Below are 23,245 nucleotides of genomic sequence, written 5' to 3'. Positions count from 1 at the left end.
TAATCCTCCCCTTTCTCCATGTCTATTCCTGATAATTCATTCGCACCGTATCTACAGTAGGTTGACACTTACAATATTTACTTTGCTTACATTTTCTCATGTAACATTTGCTCGCTTCCTGTGTGAAAAGATAAAGACAAAATAAGATTTGATAAAGAAATGTATATATATATATGTGTGGTTAGCACGTTGGCCAACACAGGAACATCCTGGAGATCGGGAAGACCTGGGTTCGATTCTCCCCTGGGCATTTCTGTTTGGAGTTTGCATGTTCTCCTCGTGTGCGCTTTTCTCTGGGTACTCCGGCTTCCGCCCACATTCCCAAAAACATGCAGGTGAGGTTAATTGGCGACTCTAAATTGTCCATAGATATGAATTTGAGTGTGAATGGTTGTTTGTCTATATGTGCCCTGCGATTGGCTGGCGACCAGTCCAAGGCCTTTCGCCCTAAATCAGCTGGGATAGGCTCCAGCATGCCCCCGCGACCCTAATGAGGATGAAGCGATATAGAAAATGGATGGATGGATATATATGTGTGTGTGTATATACAGTATATACAGTAGTACCTCGCATAACATAAACCTCCTTTTCCATAAATTCCACTGAACATAAAGAATGTATGTAAAGTTTTTGCTTCGTATTACATATACATAACATAAAGCGTCAAGTCAGTGCAAGTCTTTTTTTTTTTCAATCAACTTTATTAATGCCTCAATTCGGTGCAAGTTCAGACTAACACTTGGTGACGCCTTCTGACGCATCACGCTCTCATTGGCTGATTTTCGGGGCACCGCCTACGCTCTCATCTCATTGGCTGAGTTATACAGCACGTATGTGAGTTTGTGTGAGAGACAGGATTCTCCCTTCAAACTCCTTCCTCTTCGTAGTCGCCCTTAAACTAACTTAAACAATTAAGTTAAGTTACAAATTAAAATTTTGCACACAGCATTATCGTGTAGTGCGTGTGCGTTTGTCTGTGACACCAGCTGACTCTTAGACTCTTTGAGTCGCGTTTCGACTCAGGCTAGTCCTCCTCCTCCTTCCTGCCTCCACTTGCGCTCCTGATCAAGACATCTCGTGAACGGTAGGATTGTTTTTGTTTTTCAGTTTTATTCATTTACAGTAATCTTATTTATTACCTTATTTTATATTGGAATGTTACTCTACTATGTTTATGCTAACGTTTTCTTATATTTTCCCACCATATTTGGTGGACTTTGAATATTTTGAAGGGCCAAAGGGGGGAGTTTGGGAAGATCTTGGCACAGATTAGGCTATTTACATGTATTTTACGCTTCGTATAACGTAAAAACCCTATAACATAAAGGTTCTCGTAACAGATTATTTACGTTATAGGGGCGTCTACTGTATATATAAATACACAATGCTCAAAAAAATTAAAGGAACACTTCGAAAACACATCAGATCTAAACTGGGGGAAGAATGATCTTGAATATCTTTCCTGATAATAAGTGGGTGATGTATTAGTAACAAAATGATGCCACATCATTTGATAGAAATGAAAATGATCACCCTATAGGGGTATTATCTGATGTGTTTTCGAAGTGTTCCTTTAATTTTTTTGAGCAGTATATATATATATATATATATATATAATTTATTTAATATAATTAAAACAAAATTATTTATATTGAACAAAAATACTAATACAGGGTCAGGCAAAATGATCTGACACATTTGTAGGTTCAATAAAAGGCAAATAAAGTAAAGAAAACAAGAAAGTGTTTTTATTTTCGAAAAGTACATGTAATGTCATTCTGTTTCCATCCATCCATCCATTTTCTATGCCGCTTCTCCTCATTAGGGTCGCGGGGGCATGCTGGAGCCTATCCGAGCTGACTTCGGGCGACAGGCGGGGTACACCCCGGACTGGTCGCCAGCCAATGGCAGGGCACATATAGACAAACAACCATTCACACTCACATTCATACCTATGGACAATTTAGAGTCGCCAGTTAACCTAACATGCATGTTTTTGGAATGTGGGAGGAAACCGGAGTACCCGGAGAAAACCCACACACGCACGGGGAGAACACGCAAACTCCATCCAAGGGAGAATCAAACCCAGGTCTTCCCGATCTCCAGGCTGTTCCTGTGTTGGCCAACATGCTAACCACTAGACCACCGCGCAGACCCCATTCTGTTTCATTATGTTTTAAAAATGAAACCAGTCAAATGGGATCCGTTATTGTCCACACACTCAATGCAGATCCAGTAGCTGTGAAGTTGGTAACCATAACAAGATGGTGTTTGGAGCTGCTAAGGGATCATGTCTACCAAGACTGAAGTGCAAATGGAACGCTCGTTGTGTTGCAGTTACAGATTCGTTTGTTTTGATAAACGTTTCCACAATGAAAGCGCGATGCTCACCAGTCCAATTCATGGCAGCAACTGAAAAAGAAACGAAAAACAATGGCATTATAAAGAAACAAAGCAAAATGGCATTGTATGTACTTTTTGAAAATAGAAACACTTTTTTGTTTCTTTACTTTATTTGCCTTTTATTTAACCTACAAATGTATCAGATCAGTTTGCCTGACCCTGTATATTATTTATTTAATATAATTAAAACAAAATTACTTATATAAAAAAATACTAATGAATTTAATTATTAATTAATGAATGGATTTTTTTAATTAATTAAAAAATATATATCAATACATTTCTTTATTAAATGTTATTTTATCTTTATATGTGTGTGTATTTATATATGTGTACATATTATTATAATAAATATAAATATAATCTAATTATGTAATATAAATATAATTAAAACAAACAACTAATTAAATTAATTATTAATTACTTTTATTAATTAATTTTTAATATATGTACATATATATATATAAATTTACATACATATACATATATATATACATCTATACAAACACACATATACTGTACATACACATACAGTGAAAGTAAAAACCATTTCAGGTGACTACCTCATGAAGCTCATTGAGAGAACACCTTTGCAGCGCTGTCAAAAAAACTTTACTTTATTAGTTTATTAGTTAACTTATAAGACATAAATATATATGTCTAAAATATAAGACATATTTAGAGTTATTTCTTACTTTTTTCCACGTGTATTCATTCATAGTTTTGAGAATTTCCAATGTAAATCGTCATGAAAATAAAGAAAACGCATTGAATGAGAAGGTGTCTACAAACGTACACTTATTATATAAGTTGTTTTGTTCTCAGCTGCACGGTGGCCGAGTGGTTAGCATGTTGGCCACACAGTCAGGAGATCTGGAAGATCTGGCTTTGAATCTCCGTTTGAGCATCTCTGTGTGGAGTTTGCATGTTCTCCCCGTGCGTGCGTGGGTTTCCTCCGGGTACTCCGGTGACTCTAAATTGTCCATAGGTATGAATGTGAATGGTTATTTGTCTACAGTATACAGACCATTTCCAAAAAATTTGAATGTCATGGAAAAGTTGTTTAATTTCCATAATTCCATTCAAAAAGTTAAACTTTCATAGATTATAGATTCAGGGCCCACAATTTAAACGATTTCAAGTGTTTATTTGGTTTTTTTTTTACGTAATTTGGGCTTCCAGCTCATAAAACCCACGAAAACAGGAATTAAAAAAATTAGAATACTGTGAAGAAATCACCATTTTCTTCTCAGTTTTTGCAGGAAAAAAAAGAAAGAAATTAGGATTACATCAAACCAATCAAAATATGGTACTTTCAAAACGATATGTCAATCTTCAATACTTGGGAATCGCTTTGCCTTAATCACTGCCTCGATGCCACGTGGCATTGAAGCAATCAGCCTGTGGCATTGCCTGGGAGTTATGGAAGCCCAGATTTCCTTGATGCTTGCTGTCAGCTCTTCTTTGTTGTTGGGTCTGGTGCCCCTCATTTTCCTCTTGAGAATACCCCATAGATTCTCAATGGGGTTTAGGTCTGGTGAGTTGGCTGGCCAGTCAAGCACTGTGATGGCATGGGCATCAAACCAGGTTTTGGTGCTTCTGGCGGTATGGGCAGGGGCCAGGTCCTGCTGGAAGATGAAATCTGCATCTCCATACAGATCCTCAGCAGAAGGAATCATGAAGTCCTCTAAAACATTCTGGTAGACTGTTGCGGTGACCTTGGATTTAAGAAAGCAGAGTTTACCAACACCTGCACCGGACATTGCACCCCAAATCATGACGGACTGTGGATATTTCACACTGGACCTCAGGCAGCTTGGGTTCTGTTCCTCACCCGTCTTCCTCCAAACCCTTGGACCTTGATTCCCAAATGAAAGGCACACTTTACTTTCATCGGAAAAGAGGACCTTGGACCACTGGCCAACAGTCCAGTCCTTCTTCTCCTTGGCCCAGTGGAGACGCTTCCTACGTTGGCTCAGGTTCAGAAGTGGCTTGACCCGAGGAACGCGACAGTTGTAGCCCATCTCCCGGATGCGTCTGAATGTGGTGGTTTTTGAAGCTGTGACTCCCGCCTCTTTCCACTCTTTCTGGATCTCTGCCAGATTCTTGAAATCTTCCCTGTTTGATAATCCGCTGAAGCCCACGGTCATTTCTTTTGCTGGTGCATCTTCTCCTGCCACATTTTGCCCTTCCTCTAGACTTTCCATTGATATGCTTGGACACAGCACTCTGTGAACAACCAGCCTCCTTAGCTATGAACTTTTGTGGCTTACCCATCCTATGGAGGGTATCAATGATGGTCTTCTGGCCAGTTGTCATGTCTGCAGTCTTCCCCATATTGAACCCAACTGAGACAATTGAACCAAACTGAAGCAATTTAATGACACCTGGGGAAGCCTGTGCAGGTGATTTGAGTTTAGTAGATGATTAGTGTGTGACACTCAGTTTAAAACATTCATGCCCTGCAAAATTTGGGCTGATTTCTTCACAGTATTCTAATTTTTTGAATTCCTGTTTTCGTGGGTTTAATGAGCTGGAAGCCCAAATTATGTAAAAATAAACAAATAAATACTTGAAATTGTTTAAATTGTGGGCCCTGAATCTATAATCTATGAAAGTTTAACTTTTTGAATGGAATTATAGAAATTAAACAACTTTTCCATGACATTCTAATTTTTTGGAAAGGGTCTGTATGTTCGCCCCAAGTCAGCTGGGATAGGCTGGTATATGGGGCGGGGGGGTAAGTCATTGTGGCTGTAGTCCTGCTGATGGGGATGTCATACAACTTCCTGTCAAAAAATCCCAACTATCCCTTTAAATTATTATTACAGTTAGCGCTTAAAGATTAATTTTCTTCTTTTTGGTATACCGGATGCGTTTTGTGTACTTTTTCCATCGAGGACCGCATACTGAAAAATCAAAGGTTTGATATTTTTCTATGTTTTTTAATTTTGTAAACGGCTTAAAAACAACACATTACACAGTATTTAAAAACAGAGCTTTCTGTTATTATTAATTACCTCAGTAATGTTATTTCAAATCACCCTCGGGGCGCACCCAAGACTTAAAGTTTTAATATTAAGGTCAATTCCGTTTTTTTTGGTTTTGATGCATAATCTAACTAGCGAGGTCCTTGTTGCTGCCAAGTGTTCCATCCACAGTTTGAAGTGTTTTTCAACCACTTAGGGGCTATTCACACGGGAGCGTTTTCAGGTCAAAACCGCAAAATATGTGATCGTTTCAGCATCTCGTCCACATGGAAACAGCGGTCTGGGTGCCCCGAAACGGTATTTTTGAAAACGGCTTCCAGAGTGGGAAAATCTGAAAATGCCAGCTTGTCATTTTTGTAAAAACAATGACATCACCGACCCAACGCCACCCGTCGCCTTCACATGAAGTGAGCTTTGATGACAAGCCAACATAATATCTGAATAGTTCGACAAGCATGACTCACCCCAGTCGACATCCTCCTGATATTTTGCTGTCTTATACTCCATAAAGACTCGCAGAAGTAATTCCACTTTGTTGTAAGTCTAGTTTTGATGTGTCGGTCACAAACTAATCGGCTGCAAGAGCCGGCTCTTTGAAATGACCGACAGGAGCTGGCTGGCGTTCTTGGGCGCCGATTTGATTTTTCCTTTTTTTCTGTTAAAGGCGAATGTCGTTGGTCAAGATGTGTGGCGGCGTCTCTGTGTCCACACTGAGCAGGGGGAGGGGCGGGGTTAAACACACACCGTGGTGCTCTTAGAGCCGATTCGTTCGTGAGAAATTTGCATGAAGAGATCTGACCTATTGTGACGTCATTTGTCTATTGAGATGGGTCTCTGTTTTTGTCTTTTCTATTTATAATATATTTTTGTAGCTGCTTGTTGGGGTTTAAATAAATCCATTTCAATAATAAACATTTGATATGTATTTTTTACATTAGTAATTCATTTTACACAATACACATTTTGTGATAAATAAGACAACAACAAAATCTGAGGAGCCACTCGGGAGCCGAAAGAGTCGGTTCTTTTTAGTGAGCTGAGCCATAAGAACCGACTCTCTAAAAAGAACTGAAATTTCCATCATTGAAGTCTAGATAAGCCTTGGAAAGCGGAAGACGACGTACTTATAAGCACGCGATTTCTTCTTCGATGGTTTGGTGTTGTCGTGGTTTCGTCTGCGTGTCTGTTTACAGCGCCACACGCAGGTGTGTCTTGTGTATTACATCGTTTTTACTCAGCGATCCCTTCCTGTCTGGATGCAACCATTTACTAATCCGGCACAGCGTGGACACGGATTTTTTTCAACCCACCGAAAAAAATAAATAAAATGTCTGGGCAGGGCCTTAGTGTAACCAAGGTAAGTAGATTAGTCTGATGTAAACAAAGCAAAAAGCAATTACACTCTGTCAATACATTCATCTGGATTTAACTTTCAAATGAAAACAGATGAAGAGCATTTAAATTGAGATATTTTGTAGATGTGTGTGGAAAAAAAATCCCATTCTACATGAACGGGATAATAATTCATCAGGATGTCGTGCACAGAAAACAGACTAATTATGAAGGGAATATAAAGTTGAGCTTTTGCCTATTAATTTCCAATAAGCGCGGGTGTCTCTCGCTCTCTCTCTCTCTCTCTCTCTCTTCTGGGCAGAAGCGGCCAAGCAGATAACAAAGTTTAAAAACAGGAGTAATGGCAAACGCGCTTTGTGATTTGCACATTGTCTGCACAATAACGAGTGCGGGTGATGAAGCACTCAAGTGCATAATTACCAGCAGCCCGTGAGGCATGGCTCGCTGAGGAGAAACACTTCCAGGGAAGGCTGGAGGCGTAGACAAGTGGAGACTTTTAATTAGTGCAATGAACCTCTCCTCTTTTATGCTCCATGTAAAGACACTCAGCCAATTAGGCTCTGTCATGTCAAGAGAAGGAGGAAGTGGCGGCGTCCAACCTCAACACTCACGGAATAGTGACTGTCTGTCTCACCTTCTTTCTAACTCTCATGCGTGACATCCTATCCCCGTCTCAAACTGGCATTTACATGTGGAGATGTAAATGTTGTGTCTGTATGTGAATAGACAGATGTATGTGTGTGAATGGACAAACCCGTTATCATTATTTGTGCATGAGAACCGTCACAGACATTTACAGTATGCATGTGTGTGAATGGAAATACACGTTAACATTATTTTGTGCACGTGAATGGATATACAGATATCTACATTATTCATATGTGTGAATGGACAGATATATTAACATTAACATTGTGCATGTGAATGGACAGACAGCTATTTTCATTATGCATGTGTGTGAATGGACAGACATGTTAACATTATTTGTGCGTGTGAATGGACATACAGATATTCACAGTATGCATGTGTGTGAATGGACATACATGTTAAAATTATGTGTGCATGTGACTGGACAGACAGATATTTACAGTATGCATGTGTGTGAATGGACATACATTATTTGTGCATGTGAATAAACAGATATTTACATTATGCATGTGCCTGAATGGACATACTGTACATGTTAACATTATGTGTGGATGTGAATGGACAGACCGATATTTACATTATGCATGTGCGTGAATGGACAGACACGTTCAGCCATGTTAACATTATGTTTGCATGTGAATGGACATACAGATATTCACAGTATGCATGTGCGTGAATGGACATACATGTTAACATTATGTGTGGATGTGAATGAACAGACAGATATTTACATTATGCATGTGTGTGAATGGACATATACATATTTACATTATGCATGTGTGTGAATGGACAGACACGTTCAGACATGTTAACATTATGTTTGCATGTCAATGGACATACAGATATTCACAGTATTCATGTGTGTGAATGGACATACATGTTAACATTATGTGTGCATGTGACTGGACAGACAGATATTTACAGTATGCATGTGTGTGAATGGACATACATGTTAACATTATTTGTGCATGTGAATAAACAGATATTTACATTATGCATGTGCATGAATGGAAATACATGTTAACATTATTGGTGCATGTGAATAAACAGATATTTACATTATGCATGTGCGTGAATGGACATACATGTTAACATTATGTGTGGATGTGAATGGACAAACACGTTCAGACATGTTAACATTATGTTTGCATGTGAAGGGACATACAGATATTCACAGTATGCATATGCGTGAATGGACATAAATGTTAACATTATGTGTGGATGTGAATGGACAGACAGATATTTACATTATGCATGTGTGTGAATGGACAGACACATTCAGACATGTTAACATTATGTTTGCATGTGAATGGACATACAGATATTCACAGTATGCATGTGTGTGAATGGACATACATGTTAACATTATTTGTGCATGTGAATAAACAGATATTTACATTATGCATGTGTGTGAATGGACATACATGTTAACATTATGTGTGGATGTGAATGGACATACATGTTAACATTATGTGTGGATGTGAATAGACAGACAGATATTTACATTATGCATGTGTGTGAATGGACAAACAGGTTCAGACATGTTAACATTATGTTTGCATGTGAATGGACATATATTAACATTATTAACAAGATATATTAACATTAACATTGTGCATGTGAATGGACAGACAGCTATTTTCATTATGCATGTGTGTGAATGGACAGACATGTTAACATTATTTGTGCGTGTGAATGGACATACAGATATTCACAGTATGCATGTGTGTGAATGGACATACATGTTAAAATTATGTGTGCATGTGACTGGACAGACAGATATTTACAGTATGCATGTGTGTGAATGGACATACATTATTTGTGCATGTGAATAAACAGATATTTACATTATGCATGTGCCTGAATGGACATACTGTACATGTTAACATTATGTGTGGATGTGAATGGACAGACCGATATTTACATTATGCATGTGCGTGAATGGACAGACACGTTCAGCCATGTTAACATTATGTTTGCATGTGAATGGACATACAGATATTCACAGTATGCATGTGCGTGAATGGACATACATGTTAACATTATGTGTGGATGTGAATGAACAGACAGATATTTACATTATGCATGTGTGTGAATGGACATATACATATTTACATTATGCATGTGTGTGAATGGACAGACACGTTCAGACATGTTAACATTATGTTTGCATGTCAATGGACATACAGATATTCACAGTATTCATGTGTGTGAATGGACATACATGTTAACATTATGTGTGCATGTGACTGGACAGACAGATATTTACAGTATGCATGTGTGTGAATGGACATACATGTTAACATTATTTGTGCATGTGAATAAACAGATATTTACATTATGCATGTGCATGAATGGAAATACATGTTAACATTATTGGTGCATGTGAATAAACAGATATTTACATTATGCATGTGCGTGAATGGACATACATGTTAACATTATGTGTGGATGTGAATGGACAAACACGTTCAGACATGTTAACATTATGTTTGCATGTGAAGGGACATACAGATATTCACAGTATGCATATGCGTGAATGGACATAAATGTTAACATTATGTGTGGATGTGAATGGACAGACAGATATTTACATTATGCATGTGTGTGAATGGACAGACACATTCAGACATGTTAACATTATGTTTGCATGTGAATGGACATACAGATATTCACAGTATGCATGTGTGTGAATGGACATACATGTTAACATTATTTGTGCATGTGAATAAACAGATATTTACATTATGCATGTGTGTGAATGGACATACATGTTAACATTATGTGTGGATGTGAATGGACATACATGTTAACATTATGTGTGGATGTGAATAGACAGACAGATATTTACATTATGCATGTGTGTGAATGGACAAACAGGTTCAGACATGTTAACATTATGTTTGCATGTGAAGGGACATACAGATATTCACAGTATGCATGTGTGTGAATGGACATACATGTTAACATTATGTGTGGATGTGAATGGACAGACAGATATTTACATTATGCATGTGTGTGAATGGACAGACACGTTCAGACATGTTAACATTATGTTTGCATGTGAATGGACATACAGATATTCACAGTATGCATGTGTGTGAATGGACATACATGTTAACATTATGCGTGCTTGTGACTGGGCAGTCTACATCATGTTTGTATACGAATGGACAGGCAGATGCCGGATGTCAACATTATGTGTGTACGTGAATGGATAGACAGATGTTTACATCATGCTTGTACTGTATGTGAATTAACAGACTGCGTTTTACATCTGTACATGTTGTGTGCATGTAAATGAACAAGCTGATGTTTACATGGTGTGTGTTTGTGAATAGACAGACGGGTTTTGTCGTCATGTTTGTGCTGTACGCGAACGTACAAACCCCTTTCTACGTCTTGTATGAGAATGATCAAGCGCTTGTTTGCATGACGTGTGTACGTGATTGGACAGACAGATGGTTTGAGAGAAGTTTGAACAAATATTTGTGTGTGAACAGACATACAGGTTAACATTGTTTGTGCGTGTGAATGGACAGACAGACGCGTGCGTGTGCATGCAAGCTCGTCGGCGATACGGGTGAGAAACACCTGAACACACGGTAGAAAAGTGAAGTGGAGGAGTGTTGACAGTGGTGCGCTTTTCTTCCTCATCTTCTGCCTTGTTCATTTCAAGCTGGCTGTAAAACAAACGAAAAAACACGGCTTGCGCACAAAAAAGACAGACGCATCCAGACGACATTGTCTCGTCTGTGCGCTCTCGTTCTCTGCCACTTTATGAAGCACTCGGGGTGAATCTATAAGGCATTTTACTGCACTCTCTATTCATTTGCCTCCTGTGTACTCATTGTCTCTCACACACACAGCCAGGCGTTTATTACGGACACTATAATGTGTCCTTGTACACCACCATACCTTCCTTTTACAGCCTCTTTGTGCTTCATTATCAGACAGGAGAAATATTTGATTGATTTGCTATTGATCTGCTCACATGTTAAAGGAAAACTGCACTTTTTTAAAAAATGTCGCCCGTCATCCACAATCCTTACGAGAGACGTCATCACACGTCTTTCTCTTTTCTGTGTGTTCTAGAGCTATAAACACGGATAAAAAGAGGCAGCTATTTAATGCACGCGATGGGACGCACCTAATCTGCCTATAAAGCCGTCATGAAAAAAAACTCCAAAAAGCATCAACAACGTTCCACCTGCATATTAACCAAGCTACAGCGACATTGTTTTTAACTCCGCGCAGCCCAGAGGTTATGTTTTTTACCGGCGTTTATCTGTTTGTTTGTGTTGAAAATAATTTGAAAAGTGCTGAACGGATTTGGGTGAAATTTTCAGGAAATGTCGGAAATGGGATATGGAAGAATTTATTACATTTTGGGGGTGATCCAGATCACAGTCTGGATCCAGGAATTTTTTAAACGGTTCTTTAACATCGCAAGATAGGACCATTTTTGGAATAATTCCACAAAAAAGGTCAGAGCACTTATAAAAAAAAGTTTCCAACAGGTTCTACAAAATATCAAAGACTAGTCCAAAAAATGTGGGATTATTATTTTGGCGTGAATCACAACATGAGGGGAACTATGGCACTTGGCGGAGGTCTGCGCTGTCCGAGTGTTTTTCTAGTTATCATTGTTACGCCCAAGAACTACTTTAATGGTGTAGTGACACCTCGCCACACCACACCGGCTAGCTACTATCGCAAACAGCGAGCTGCCAGGAATTCTGGGCCCCATGAAAAAAATGACATTGCCCCCCAAAAACCTAACCTAAAAAAATATTTTTTGTGCAAAATAACAAATGAATGGATTTTTTGCACCATTACACCACCAGGGACTGACAGGATGGGCTGACTTCACGGTAGCAATGGGCATTTACCGAGAATGAACAGAATATCCCATTTAGATTGAAAGGAAACAACAGACTAACAAGCAACTAATCAACGAATTGCTTGTTTATTAGAAATAAGTAAATGCTACTTTGAACCAAATGCTTTGCAACAATTCTTCTTCTTCAGACAATAAACTTGTTGAGACTGAGTCAACAGCGCCTCTGTTGGTTGCAGCCGAGTAGTGCACCCCATTTTGCTCTGATTGATGAAGATTGAGTTTAGTTACATGATGTGTTATGATTTTATTTGTTTTGGCTTCTCTTCCAAATAAAGTACAGTTTAACCACAGATACATCTCATGATCTTTCACCAGGAACGAGAAGAAGACGAGGAGGCGAGCTCCTATGAGGACACATCATCTCCTGCCTCTCCACCAGCCGTTGGCTCATTACTCTCCCTCCAGTCCATGGCTTAATACTTTATCTCCATGCAGGATGCCGCCGCCCTTCTCCGTCCTTCCTATTTTCAGACATCTGAAATCCATTTTCCATGTTCCATTCCGATCTCATTACAGCCTGTCGCCTGTGTGTCTCTCAGATGAAAAGAGGGAATCAAGGCGGGCTTTTCATTAGCGCCGCTTCCGACCTCTGCTGCAGCATCATTCAAGAAGGCAAAGCATGGTAAGCACATTGGCTCATTTAGACATGATACCCTACTGACACAATTATACATGTACACTGTATGTTGTTTCACCGAAAAGGTGCGCTGTCTGGTATTCTAAGGAGATACATTTGTGTCTTTTTATCCAATCAAACAAAAAATTGATTTGCAAGCAAAACAAATGCAAACAGCAAAAGATTTGCAAACAAAAAAATGGATTTGCAAGCAAAAAAGAGATTTACAAACAAAAAAACATTTGCAAATAAAAATAATAGCTTTGTTAGCAAAAAAGATTAGCAAAAACAAAAAACTGATTTGCAAACCAAAAAAAAGATTAGTAAACAAAAGGATGTGTTGTCTTGCATTCTATGGAGAGAAATTTGTGTCTTTTTGTCCGATTAAATAAAAATGCAACAAACAAGAAAATAAATTGTAAGCAAAAAAAAAGATTAGCAAAGAAAAATAATGGATATGCAAGTAAAAAAAGATTAGCAAACAACATTTTTTTTATTTGCGAGCAAAAAAGAGATTAGCAAACAAAAAATGTGTTTGCAAGCGGAAAAATATTACCAAACGAAAAATGGATTTGCAAGCAAATAAAAATAATTAGCAAACAAAAGTAATGAATTTGCAAGCAAAAAAGACTGGCAAACAAAAATAACGTATTTGTAAGGAAAAAGAGGATTTGTGAAACAAAAAAATGGATTTGCAAGCAAAAAAAAAAACATTAGCAAAACCAAAAAAAATGATTTGGAAGCAAAAAATTATTTGAAAATAAAAATAATAGATTTGCAAGCAAAAAAGAGTAGCAAACAAGAAAAAAAATTTAAAGCAAAAAAAAGATTATCAGATTATTAAGATATGCAAGCAAAAAAAGATTAGCAAACAAAAAATGTATTTGCAAGTGAAAAAAAGATTTTCATACAAAAACATTTATTTGCAAGCAAAAAAAAGATTTGCAGACAAAAATAACGTATTTGTAAGCAAAAAAAGATTTGCAAATAAAAACAATAGATTTACAAGAAAAAAAGATTAGCAAACAAAAAACTGATTTGCAATCAAAAAACAGATTAGCAAACAAAAAAAAAGATTAGCAAACAAGAAAAAAAAATTGCAAAAAAAAACATTAGAGAACCAAAAAAAATTGATTTGCAAGCAAAAAAACATTTGCAAACATTAAAAAAGATTTATAAACAAAAGTAATGGATTTGCAAGCAAATAGATTTGCAAATGGATTTGCAGGCAAATATTTTCAAGGTCTAGAGATTTACATCCGCTAACCAAGTGGTGGCAACAACTTTTCTCCCAGTCACTCACACACACACCAGGAAAAATATGTCTCGAAGATTGTTATTGTTATTAAATTAGCAAACAAAGTAGGAGAAGTTATGATGCCGATTTTGATAAATATGACTTATATAGAGTGGACTTATATACTTGCACAATTCGTCATATCTGAAAATCACTGGGAAGAAGACCATCCATCCATCTAAGACCATCCATCCATCCATCCAAGACCATCCATCCATCCATCCAAGCAGGGAAGACCAAACTTCCCTCTCCCCGGCTACTTCGTCCAGCGCCTCCCGAGGATCCCGAGGCGTTCCCATGCCAGTTGAGAGACATAGTCTCTCCAACACGTCCTAGGGTCTTCCCCAAGGCCTCCTACCTATCCTGACCAGATGCCCGAGCCACCTCATCTGGCTCCTCTCAAAGCAGAGGAGCAGCGGTTCTATTCTGAGTTTCTCCCGGATGACAGTGCTTCTCACCTTCTCTCTAAGGGAGAGCCCAGCCACACTATGGAGAAAACTCGTTTTGGCCGCTTGTACCCGCCATCTTGTCCTTTTGGTCACTGCCCAAAGCTCATGATCACAGGTGAGGGTGGGAACGTAGATGGACCGGTAAATTGAGAGCTCTGCCTTTTCGGCTCAGCTCCTTCTTCACCAGATGCAATCTGCCTGTTGATCTTGCGTTCCATCCTTCCCTCACTCGTGAACAAGACCCCGTGGTTCTGAAACTCCAGGTACTGACCCGGAGACGGCACGCCACCCTTTTCCGAGCGAGAACCGTGGACTCCGACTTGGAGGGGCTGATTGTCAACCCGAGCCGCTTCACACTCGGCTGCAAACCGATCCAGTGGGAGTTGAAGGAAGAAGCCAATCTTCCAGTATTTCATCCTGACCCTTCTCCGTGTCTGTTAGTGAACGTTCATTCTCACCAGCATACGTTTTTGCAGTTTTGCAACGAAAATGTGTTTAGGTGTCCATTTCCTAATAGGGAGAGAACGAAGTAGGCAATATGTAGCCTAAATTATTCAGTGACCAACGACGAGGGAAAAGAAAAACAAAGAAACAGAATAATAAATAAGTAGAACAATAAATACTGTAACTAAACAAGGAGATGAAATATAAAAGAGCAAACAATAAATAATAAATGCAGGTTAGTGTATAAGAATAGTATATAAATATGCGGGGTATAAATGAAGAAATAACTCACTGTAATGTTCAGTGCATGGATTGTATTGTTTGATTGAGCTGATATTGGCATCCGAACTTCCAGTTCCAGATGGTCTTGTTCAGCAGTCCTTTGTGTTGTAACTCCGTTCAGCTTCTTCTGGTCCTCCATTTAACTTGGCGGAGGTTCCGCAGTTGGCGCTCCAATCGCCTTGAATATTCCACTGCTTCCTTAAGCCGCGTGCTTTCTTGCCTATGCCAGCGTATTGTTTCATCAGATGCTCATTTATTGAGACATTTCTTCCTCCTTTCAGCTCGCTTCTCAGTGCGCGTAATGCTGAGCTGAGCCCAGTGACAATACGATTGTTCGTGTGTGTGCTCTGTTCCATCTCATCCATTCTGAGTTTTTCCTTTAGATTTTTGTACATGCATTACCAGCAGTACATACTGTATACATTACCACCGTCTTGTACACTGTGTAGGGTGTTGCTGCTACTGGAACTTTAATTTCCAGGGGATCAATACAATTCTGTCTAATCTAATCTCATCTAATCTAATCATCCCCAATCCTGGCACTTTCTCTCACTCATTCATATTTATCGCCGTCTTGTCCCTTTCCTCCGTTTTCCTGGGACCCGTCCTCGAATTCTTCCACTGGGCTGAGACGTTCCGGGACATTGTGTTGCTAGGCATTTGCTTTGAACTTTGGCTTACTAACAAGAGTTGTAACTTGTATCTTTAAAGAAATAGTGAGGCGGATTCGCCTCTACTGCCAATCTGGAACCTCGACAAAACAACTGAAAAATTTGCCTTGTTTTTTTGAAAAATACGCCAACCCCCCCTCTCGTAACGCAATACTTCAGTTCAATGAGCATCTCAAAATTTAAAGGAAGACTGCTCTTTTTTGGTGTCGGAATTTTGCCCATCATCCACAATCCTTGTGTGAGGCATGAACACACGTCTTTCTCTTTTCTGTGCCTTCTAAAGATATAAAAGTAGCTAAAAAGAGGCAGCTAAGAATGCACCTAATGGGACACACCTATTCCACCTATAAAACCTCCAAAAAGCGCTCCATTTACATCATGTGACCTGCATATTAACCAAGCCACAGCGACATTGTCATTATTATTATTATTAACATTGTTACACCGAATAACTACTTTAACGGTGTAGTGACACCTCACCACACCACACGGGCTAGCTACTAGCCAGCTAGTGATTAGCTTCAACACACACTCACTCACAGCGCCTCAGGCCACTAGCGAAAGGTAACGCTACCTATTGGAGCTGCCACCACTGCTGCTGTGTTTTTGTTTTAACGCTAGGTGTAGCGTTCCTTTCTATGTTGCTATGTGAAATCAATGTTAGTTCCGCTAATGCTCAAAATGACCGATAGATATTACATGTTATCATGAATGTGCCTGGTACTACATGCTCACAGCATGGATATGAAACCATAAAACCTTGTTGGAGGTTTTTGGAGGCATTTTAATAGAGGCCTAGGTGTGTCCCATTACGTGAATTAATTAGCTGCCTCTTTTCAGCTCTTTTTATGTCTTCAGAACACACAGGAAAGAGAAGGACATGTGTGTTCATGTCTCACGTAAGGATTGTGGATGATGGGCAAAATTCTAAAAAAACAAAAAAAAAAGTGCAGTTTTCCTTTAACTCTGTTTGTGTATTTTGCGTTTTTTGTGTGTGTTTCTGTGTTCCAAAGTCCAGCAAACTGAGCAAAACCGTTTGGGGGGGGGGAAATATGCTGCTGTATCCCCACTGCGTTCATCAATGGCTCAAAGTCAGCTGATTGGACTGCAGTGGTGAAAATCAGCCGACTGACCGGCAAGGAGCCGAGCTTTGGAGTGACCCTAGCACACACGGTTGGCGCTGTGCAGAATAACAATGAATGTGTTGAAGAATGGACGCTGGAAAAGGTGATCAGGGAGCACCGGATCAAAGTTTCAACAGAGAATTATGAATCATGCGCGTGCATAAACATCATTAAGCAGTAAAATAGCATCACGATGCTGTCCTTTCATTGACGCTGTCAGAGGGGCGTGCGTTTAACAATATGTTGACTAAAACTGAAACCAACGAGGACACACGACAGAAAAAAGCGCTCATAAATAATCTGACCTCCTCCCTTCCATTTTGCTCTGAGGCTCTGCAGAGTCAAAGCCCTCAGAGGAAAGAGGGAAAGGTCAGACGAGAGGAAAGCTGAGAAATATTAATGGCCAAATATGACTTTATTTAAAAACTTTAGAGGGATGTTAGAAACAACTGTCAGTGTGGTGACATGCACTTCTACAAGCAAGCATCATCAAGAAGCAGGTTTTGAAAAAATCACATATCCCGCAACTGCTTTATTACAAAACAATGTTTCTGTTTTGTTTCTGTCAACTTTGGCAGGTGTTAAAGGTTGGCCCCAGTTTTTGTACGATTCGTTTTTTGTCAAAACCTTTGCCAAGATTTTGCCTCGGTTTTCGTATGCTGTTGCTAATAACAAACCCATCGAACCTCAGTTTTCATACGTCCCTGTTGTGTGATTTTTTTTTGTTGTTGAAAGTGTTCACCAAAATTTTGCCTCGGTTTTCGTACAATATTGCACAAAACAAATTCCATCGAAAATTTTTGGAAAAAATCCTGCCTTGGTTTTTGTACACTAATGCACGCAACAAATTCTGGTCAAACCTTGTTTTCTGTACGACCCAGTTTTGGTATGATTTATTTTTTTTATCAAAATTTTGCCTCACTTTTTGTGTAATAGTGCGTGAAAGAAAAAACAGTCAAAACAATTTTATTTTACGTTCCAGTTTTATTATGATTTGTTTTTCAATGTAAATTTTTACCCAGGTTTTTGTATAATAATGCACTTGACAAACTACACTCAAACCTCTGTTTTCGTATGCCCCAGTTTTGGTATGATTTGTTTTTTTGTTGAACATTTTTGCCAAAATTTTTCCTTGGTTTTTGTACCATATTGCATGTAATTAAAACCAGTCATACCTTGTTTTTTTGGACACCCCTGGTTTTGTATGATCCGGTTTTCGTAAAAAAAAATTGGCAAAAGTTTGCCTCTGTTTTTGTACACTCCATTTTTGTGCAATATTGCACCTTTCATACAGTATTGCATGTAGCAAATTGCAGTAAAAACCTGATTTTTTGCACGGCCCACTTATGGTATGATTTGTTTTCTGTAGAAAATGTTTCTTTTTGCATCAGTTTTGTACAATATTGCACGTAACAAATTCCAGTCAAACCTCCTTTATTGCACGCCCCAGTTTTCGTATGATTGGGTGTCTGTTGAAAATGTTCACTAAACTTTTGCCTTCGTTTGAGTACACTGTCTCAGTTTTTGTACAATGTTACGCCTAACAAACTGCAGTCAAACCTCAGTTTTTGTATAACCCAGTTTTGGTATGATTCGGTTTTTCATCAAAATTGTACAATACTGCATGTAACAAATTCCAGTCAAACCTTGATTTTCGTACGCCGCAGTTTTCACATGATTTGTTTTTTTGTCAAAAATGTTGGCCAAATTTTGCCTCGATTTTTGTACACTATTCTTTGTAACAAACTACAGTCAAACTTTGGTTTTTGCATGCCCCAGTTTTTGTATGATTGGGTTTTTATTGGAAAATTGTAATACCAAAATTTTGACTTGATTTTTGTACACTATTGCACGTAACAAACTAGTCTGTTTGCCCTGCAGTATATCGTTCCTCGAAACTGAGTGCCCAAACAAAGCACCCTACACGTTTCTGACTCACTGTTTGTGCATTTTTTAATTGAGTGCGACTAAATAACCCGCCATGGGGCCAAACAAAGTTGTGAGTGCCAGCAATTTGATAAAGAAGGTGAAAAACACAATTGAATTAGAATTAGAAAAGGATTTATTGGATTTACATTATTTTCTATGGGAAAATAATGTTTCTATTTGTATGTTTCGGTTTTCATTTGCCCTTTTGAAACAAATTAATAACGAAAATGAGGTACCACTCACTGTATTGACTCTTTCAGTTTTTGTCTTGCAGTGATAAAAAAAAAAAAAGATGAGGAATAAAAGCACAAACAGCGACGTGTGCATGAAAACACTTACTACTCTTTATGGGCGCTAAAAGAGATAAATGCTTGCGTTATGAAAGTGAGCAGACGGTTGGTTGAAAGGCGACAGTAAATGGACGAGACGGACCAAAAGACCTTCATGACTCAGCCTTGATAAGATGAAAACACATCAATAGAGCACAGACTTCCAACAAGGCCAAATATGGGCCTCATGCATACAACACCAGTCAAAAGTTTGGAGACACTTTCCCATGTTATTGAATGACAAAGTGTGTCAAAATTTTTGAACACCCTTCCCGTATGTCTCCACACGCATGTAAGTATTTACTGAACACTCTTGTTTTTCTTTACTTAAACATATTTATTACATTCATACATAATAACATTGCTTTTGTCCTCACTGACACCTGCTAAATTGTCCACCAGGTTGGTCCTCCACATCACAACCCTCTGATGTTCTGTTGGACACCAAGCAGTCAAGTAAGTAGCAGTTTTGCAAAGCATCGCTTACGGTCCCACCAAGGTCATGTGATTTATTGATGTGGAGCCATCCGAAAAGCAGCATTGATTGGTCACAGGTCACCGTGGACGTACGTGCCGCTGCTGCTACGATATATTTCCTTCGGGTCAACGTACACGAGCACAAAACATATCAGTGATGTTTAACAACGCCTGTGCTCCTCAGTGTTCACTGTGGCGCCTGGCGAGGGTCACATCGTCATCTGGAACATTTTCATTCATCTCTCTGGTGGAGAATTGAAGTTCTGCAAGCGGGCATAGCTCATAAGGTATGTAGTTCGTCTTCAAGTGGGTACTTGAATGTGTGTCCCCCCCCTTCCCCTGCAGGCAGCCATGTATCTTGGGTCCCTGTATTAATATGAAATCAGCTTGAGGCCTATTTATGTATGCAGTGGCGTTTGCGCAGAATGAGAATGCAGCACCATCGATCACGGGGTTTGTGCTGATGTTACACTCTTTATAAGTGGTGCAATTTGAGGGCAAGGCGTTGATTTATTTTGTGACTCCCCAGTTGGCGACTTGTTCGGGAAAAGTAGTCAATTTAGGAACTTGCAACACAACGCTCTATGGCCTGATGTTTTGCTGTGTCGAGAGTGTGCATGAGATACCAGGAGGCTATAGTAGCCTACAGAGGCTAGTACAGAGTAGAAAAGTCAAAGGGGGCTTGAGGAGGTACCACGCTGATGTCACCACTTCTCTATTATGCAAACTTGACCTTCTAATGACAGTAAAACGTGTCTCCAGAGCACCAAATGTGAGAAAAATCCATCAACCCGCTCCACTTTTGAGAAATGCTCACTTTTCAAGTTCAAAACCTCCTTCCTCATGGACATGATGACCGTCCCTGAACTAGATGAGCCCTCCCCGCGTAAACAGTAATCCCTCATTTATGGCATTTAATTGGTTCCAGACCAGACTACGTTAAATGAATTTCTGCGATATAGGAATCAATGGGCCTCATTCACGGAACGTTCTTACGCACAAATGTGTTCTTAAAGCCTTCTTACGAAGATTTTTGGCATTCACGAAACGTGTTCTTAACTCACAGTTCTTAGATCTAAGAACAAATTCTACGAACACTCAGGAGGACTCTTACGCACAAGCAAAGCTTGCACTTGCGCAATCGCCCTCATGATGGATTTTGCAACCTGATCCCAAAAAATGTAGTGCAAATAAAATATTCCAACAACTATTTATCATCAAAACAACTAAAATATACTCCATGGATAAATATATATTCAAATCCCAATTCATCAAAAAAAAAAGTAGCTGGCTGGACGTGCACTGCACAGAGAGAGAATGTAAAGGGACCATGTAGATTTATTTGCTGAAAGCCACGAATATTTGATGTCCCGCTTCAGGCTTCAGGCTTCCCTCTCTGTTCTTGCAGGTGTGCAGGATCATCAGAATAACATCACAATGAAACGTGGTGTGCCTATTGCGCACGGAGCACCCCCAGATAACGACATGCGCCCCCAGCCACGTCTTGAGCCAGAGCACGGGGCTGCTGTATTAATTAGGCAGCGTCTAATCAAATGTAACCACAGAAACCACATAAATTGTCACACACAAACTATGTATTTTGACTTTATTTTTCCATCATGATCGTGTAAATATTTTCTAGAGTTTCCAAAATGGTTTGGTTTCTGATTGATGGCCCGCCTCCCGTTTCCTCCAGATCCCTCCGGTGCAGTCCAATCTTTTTTTTGACTCTGATTTTAAGTCAAAACACTTCTTTTTAACCTCTGCGGTGGTGCGTTTCTCCGTGGAAACGGCATTTATGTTTCCTGCAATGGTGCTCCATGCCGACTCTTTTTGGATGGCCTGATGACCGGTGGATACACGTGAAAATAAGGTGGTCTTGTGTTCGCTCACTCCTTGTAAAAGCACCTCTATTTCAGTAGAATTGAAGCTTTTGTTTGTTTGTTGTCCAGCTGCTCCTCAGTCTTGCCCTTGCGCGTTGCCATCTCCGCCTCCAGCTGCCTGTTGCGCACGGCACATTTTTGACCTTATATAGGAAATAATAGGCGGTGACCTATGCAAATTAGGGCTCACATGCGCGGGCATCGCAGTTGGCATTCATCAACCTAAGAACACCGGTGCGAACGATTATCCCTACTTAAGAACGTGTCGTGAATGTGGCGCAGTTTCCAACCCACGCCTTCTTAAGTACACTTCTTAAGAAGACTTTTAAGAAGATGTTCGTGAATGAGGCCCGATGTTAATAAATGGGATTTTTTTTTAAACGCTGATTACGTTTTTTTTAAACATTATTAGAGCACCATAGACATGAAATAACACCCCTATAGTCACCTTTACACTCCTATTATTCATTGTTTGCACCACATTGCAACTCTTATGCTGCAGGGACTCAAGATGGCTGAGCAAGCTAGCGAGCTATCCAGTTAGCCTCAATTTTATTTCTTCTAAACTTAAGAAACCAAAAACTGACCACTTCCACAGGAGATGCCATGGCTGACTTCATGACTTTCACGCATTGTTAAGGTAATGTAATGTAAGTTAATGTTTCAATGTTTTGTGTCATTACCGCCGCCTAGTGACCAGAATACTACATATCACTTGTATTTACATGTTTTGACTAATAATAAGACCATATTCTACCACAAAACAGCCATCATTTATTAATACATTAATTTCTGATAAACCAATATAGCAAGGGAGCGATAAAGGAACCACAATATTGCGAGGGACGACTGTACAGTATATGAGGGTACATGACTATGAGAATATGAATATGAGAGTATATGTACAGTATATGACTGTATATGAGGGTATATGACTATATATGAGAGTGTATATGTATATGACTGTATATGAGGGTATATGACTACATACGAGAGTATATGTATATGACTGTATATGAGGGTATATGACTACATACGAGAGTATATGTATATGACTGTATATGAGGGTATATGACTATATATGAGAGTATATGTATATGACAGTATATGAGTGTATATGACTATATATGAGAGTATATGTATATGACTGTATATGAGAGTATATGACTACATATGAGAGTATATGTATATGACTGTATATGAGGGTATATGACTATATATGAGAGTATATGTATATGACTGTATATGAGGGTATATGACTATATATGAGAGTATATGTATATGACTGTATATGAGGGTATATGACTATATATGAGAGTATATGTATATGACTGTATATGAGGGTATATGACTATATATGAGAGTATATGTATATGACTGTATATGAGGTTATATGACTATATATGAGAGTATATGTATATGACTGTATATGAGGGTATATGACTAC

At 39.0% G+C, this 23,245-nt stretch overlaps 1 protein-coding gene across 5 annotated transcripts in view; it reads left to right on the top strand.

Annotated features, from left to right (window-relative positions):
• The window catches only part of LOC129186697 (von Willebrand factor A domain-containing protein 1-like), a 49,351-nt gene that overhangs the window by 7,218 nt on the left and 18,888 nt on the right, over nucleotides 1-23,245 (top strand). For all 5 annotated transcript variants that reach the window (XM_054785200.1, XM_054785192.1, XM_054785197.1 and 2 more), the window contains exons 2-5: nucleotides 12,613-12,919; nucleotides 19,841-19,894; nucleotides 20,100-20,202; nucleotides 22,397-22,438. The gene's annotated coding sequence lies outside the window, so the exon portion shown is untranslated. The remainder of the gene's footprint in view (nucleotides 1-12,612; nucleotides 12,920-19,840; nucleotides 19,895-20,099; nucleotides 20,203-22,396; nucleotides 22,439-23,245) is intronic.

This window comes from Dunckerocampus dactyliophorus, chromosome 8 (genome assembly GCF_027744805.1).
Source record: "Dunckerocampus dactyliophorus isolate RoL2022-P2 chromosome 8, RoL_Ddac_1.1, whole genome shotgun sequence".
In the NCBI taxonomy this organism is placed as follows: Eukaryota; Metazoa; Chordata; class Actinopteri; order Syngnathiformes; family Syngnathidae; genus Dunckerocampus; species Dunckerocampus dactyliophorus.
The sequence above is the reverse complement of the archived record's forward strand: the minus strand, read 5'-3'. Positions and strand labels throughout refer to the sequence as shown.